This window comes from Salvia miltiorrhiza, chromosome 2, assembly GCF_028751815.1.
Source record: "Salvia miltiorrhiza cultivar Shanhuang (shh) chromosome 2, IMPLAD_Smil_shh, whole genome shotgun sequence".
NCBI classification, from domain to species: Eukaryota; Viridiplantae; Streptophyta; class Magnoliopsida; order Lamiales; family Lamiaceae; genus Salvia; species Salvia miltiorrhiza.
In genome coordinates, this window is record NC_080388.1 from 13,946,275 (window position 1) to 13,950,890 (window position 4,616).

A 4,616-nucleotide genomic window follows, 5' to 3' on the forward strand; every position below is an offset into this window, starting at 1 on the left:
CAAAAGCAGAAGATGGCAGACAAACTTTTGTCCAATCAAAGACTTTCAAGGCACAGACACCTTTTTCAAAAGTTGATGATCCACTCAACGACAAAGACATTCCAAAGAGCTCCTCTATTTAAGAAGGCCAGGATTCATTTCAAGAGATAGACGAAAATTGACGGAGCAAGTCATTTTCTAAAACCTCTAAACCATTCCCTCAGCTTATAAAGCCCAGTTTCTTGTATTTCTCATATATCTCTGTACGAATTCATAATTTCTGTAAGTAACGACACTCTGTGTTCAAAACTTATCAAAAGTTTGTTTATTTCAATACTTCCGCTTAATTTACAAATTTCATTTTCACTATTCACTATTCACTTCATAATATTAGAATTCATCATGTTCATGATCAACGATTTTATAACAGCCCTTAATACCATTATCCAATCCCTGGGTTAGGATTGGAGCTTGACCAAAGCTTTAATGGTGGTATGTGTTCTTGGTGTTTGTGTGTGTAAGAGAAAAGGTGGTGAGTGAATGGGGTGGACTGCCAACAGCCATGGGTTTTATAGGGAGTGGGAGTTGGGCGGTTGAGGGGGTGGTTTTGGTGGGGTAGGGTTAGATCTTTTAAGATATTATCCCACTTAGTCGTTAAATATCCCGTTTCGTCTCGTTTTAACAACTAATTACCCACATTCTTCGTTACTTGCCCTCTCGACCTCTACTCAATTTCATTAAACTCGTAATTCTATATAAATATAGAAAACGTAAGCTCGTTCTCGAAATTCTGATAAACGAGATCTACACGTTTATCGAAAAATTCCGGTTTACTATTCACTCGTCGTCCAAAAATAAAAACTTTCATTATTGGACACGTATCGAAAAACTAAGAATATTTCTCGACAACGTGCACGTAAGATTTTTGAAAGTCGACAAAAAGACAAAATAGCAGTATTTTACTATTCATCGTCAAAAAGTCAAAAATTCCAAAAACGTCGTAACGGACTCAGATCTCACTTCCGAGTTCACCGTTCTCATTCAAATAATTATCTCGAATTATTCGAATACTCAAACTCAAGCAATTAAAAGCTTAAGGCCCAAATAAAATTAAAGCTCACTCATAAAAATGCTTAATTAAATAAATATGCAAAGCATATAAATTTAATTACTAAATTTACAAATGCTTTTGTAAATCATTTTTGTTGGAATTAAAATAATTTCTTTTTCTCAATCCGGCGTGAATCATCTTAAATCTAAGTTCAAAAATTAATCTAAACTTAATATAAATGGGCGGGGTGTTACACATATACACCCCTAAACGTACTTTTTACTGATTTTTTAGCTTATTCAGAAAAAATTAAAAAGAAACTAATAATTAATTAGATGTAATCCTGGCTATTAATCTGTTCAGATTGTACGATTAAGATTAATTATTTAATCTTTAGACTAAGGGGATTATTTGTAGATCTCCACCCTATACATATATATATATATATATATATATATATATATATATATATATGTGTGTGTGTGTGTGTGTGTGTGTGTGTGTGTACTGGTAAATCTCACGTTCTCAATGGAGGTAGAATACCTTTAAACACAACTAGAAATCCCTTAATTTAGAAAATTTCAAAAGTTTTAAATTTCTACTAATGTCACAGCCCGCCTTAACTAAGGATAGTTAAGCCGAGTGATCTACGACTAGGGATGGGGTTAAAGAATAAGGGAAAGAAAGGGGCGTCATTTGAAACCGTAAATCTTACTCAACCTAAGAAAAATCGTCGTATTTACTCATTAATACTCTTTTGAACAGTCTATGAAAGACAACATAAAACTTAATTAATATCATTAATCAAGTTATACATCATATGCAACCATTCTCTTAAGACTCAAAGTATGACATAACATACTATAGCATTAACAACATCTTGCAGCGGAAAGTAGCTAGACATATGTATGAAGACATATTCTAGACAGGTTAACTATTTATTAACAACCCTGGAGACTCCGCTCATTGCAGCACCATCATCACATCAGCTCAACCTGCACATTTAGAAAACATATGCAGGGCTGAGTACAAAAGCACTCAGTGGGCACGTATGCCTAGGTATAAAAATACATGCTTCAAAACTGTAAATTGTCATGCCATCATAATCAGTACAGCAAGGGAGTTTTTCGCTAAAAAGGCCCAAGCTTACTAAGTTCATTTGTGATTCTTAAAGTTCGTCTGATCAGACTAAGTTCTTTTGTAATCTATCATATCTGAAACTGTGTGCCGGAGAGGTGGCCACCTCTCACGGTCACTTGACCGGCCAACCCGCTAGATGACTCACGGTCACTGGTGTACACTAGTCCTGGCAGGATAGCTATCAACTGCTCAGGACCCGAATTCGATTGCATCATTGGCAAAGCCAAAGCAGATAAATATCATACTAAAATTTAAACATTTTATGGCAAGACAATACTTGAAATAACTTTAACTCAAAGATTTTGTCATGAAATAACTTGCTTGAATGTAACATTTAAACTCATTTGATATATATGAAACTGAAATTAACAGTTAGATCATCTCATGCATTCATTAGTATAAGAGGCCTACGATACGTAGGGGATCTCTATATACGTAGTAAAAGTAATGCCCACCTCGTTGTGTCTCTGTATCAATGAGTAACGTCACTCTCTCCCTCAAGTCGTTACTTCCCAAAAGGACCTTCATCGTTATGAAGAATTGGTGAGAAGTTATAAAAGAAACCTCGATTAATAATCTAATCTCTTTTATGAAACATTAGTATCTCTAATGTTCATCTCTCTTGATTGTTAATCAATATAACAATTATTATCTCTCGTCATTACTCATTAATTATAACATCCTTATGTTATAATTAGCAGCGCTTCAATTAAAAGAAATATTTAACACATCGAAAAGTCCACTTTCTTAGCAGATCTATTCGCTCTCATCTCGTCTAATTAACCAATTAGAAAGTTAAACTTTCCATTAGGCATGTATTTGAGTCACGGGTCAACAAGAATTGACTATGCTCAAATTCTAATTTCACTAAAAATTTCGGCATGACCTATTCATATATAATGTCAGCCACGAGATTTCAACGCGTGAATCTCACTACGTGAACTCGTCTCTCGACTCAAAACTTAACATCTTGACATCTTTACAACGCAAACCAAACAATTCAAAATCATCAAAACTCTTTATCAGTAAACTATCATTTATACTCGACACCAATTGTTCGAATGTCAGATACCAACATTTATGTGCGTTAATCATAACTCTCACAACTCACACCATTTAGTCATATCGTATCATCCATCAAAACAAATATAATCAAGTTGTTTTCTAGAAAGTTTTGCTGTTTTTGTGTCATCTTTAAAAATTCATAACAACCAACTCAATCATCATAAACTATCATACCAATTGATCTAAAAAACTTCATGAAGTGTAGTTCACTCTAAAAATGGTAGTTAACCAAAAAGGTTAAAGGTTTTTGGAGATATTGCTCTTTTAGTGCAGGCTGTCAAAGATTGACAGTTTCTGCCAATTTTGTTTAGGCCATTAGAAACCAAGGCAAACCTTAATAAAATTCCATCAAATTTAATCATCCAAAACTAAAGGTATCCTTGAAGATTTGGTTAAAATTTCACAAGAGAAAACGTTCATATGATCTGCCAAATAAACAATGAAACTCATACACTTTTACTGTTGGACAAATATGACAGCAGAACAGGGCATTTTTGAAATAATAAACTGCTCTGTTTCAGAGGTCATAAAAATCAAAATCTTATGTTTTTAGAAAAGTATTGAAGTCTAGTTTCGTTTAAAAAAAACGGTGATGCAAAATCCTTCATGGATTAATAGATATAAACGGTTTTGTGAAGTCTACCAATAGTTGACAGATTCTGTCAAGGATTTTTCAAAATATCTTTAAAATAGCAAACATCATCCAAAAGACATGACATTTTGCAGCAACGAAATACACATATCATAGATAAACATACTAAAATTTCAGAGCCATCAAGCAATGAAAACTCATCGAAACATAAGCTTGAATCTGCTGTAAAATTTTGACAGAATTCCAGTTTTAATTTCGTTCAACAATCATCATCCATAAATTGTAAATCAATTAGCATGCTCATGTGATATCGTAGAACACATATACGCAATAATATTCATTATGCAACATCCCAAACTTCACGAATTTAAATAATCATACTCTAAAAACTTATACAATTTTCGTGCTTGAAAAAATACGAATTTAATATATATCGATTCTAGCATACCCCTAAGCACAAATATCAAGTCAAAACGATCAAACAAAAATCGAAAGACAAGCTAATGTGTGAAAAACGGGGCTGCCCTCATGAGTTTCATAGCTACGGTTCATTCCGTTCTTACTCTCTTCATTAAACATGCTCGACATCTACCCAAGAACAACATACTAAAATTTCACGACGATCCGACGTCGTTTCAAAATAAAGTCGAGAATCGACATTTTTCGACGTCGATGAAAATCGAAAAGAAAACCATGAAATCGTAGGTAGAGATGTTACCTACGTAAAAACGTGATCAAAAAGATGATCGGCGCTCGTCTCGGTGCTCAAATCGGAGCTCAAAAGCTTGA

The 4,616-nt window shown here is 33.8% G+C and overlaps 1 long non-coding RNA gene across 1 annotated transcript; it reads right to left on the reverse strand.

The window, feature by feature from the left end:
• Positions 1-1,799: 1,799 nt before the first annotated feature.
• On the reverse strand, positions 1,800-4,616 carry LOC131011291 (uncharacterized). The gene is made up of 3 exons (XR_009096843.1): positions 4,546-4,616; positions 2,626-2,692; positions 1,800-2,025 (listed from the first exon to the last, which is right to left on the reverse strand). It is a non-coding gene; the product is annotated as an uncharacterized LOC131011291 (long non-coding RNA).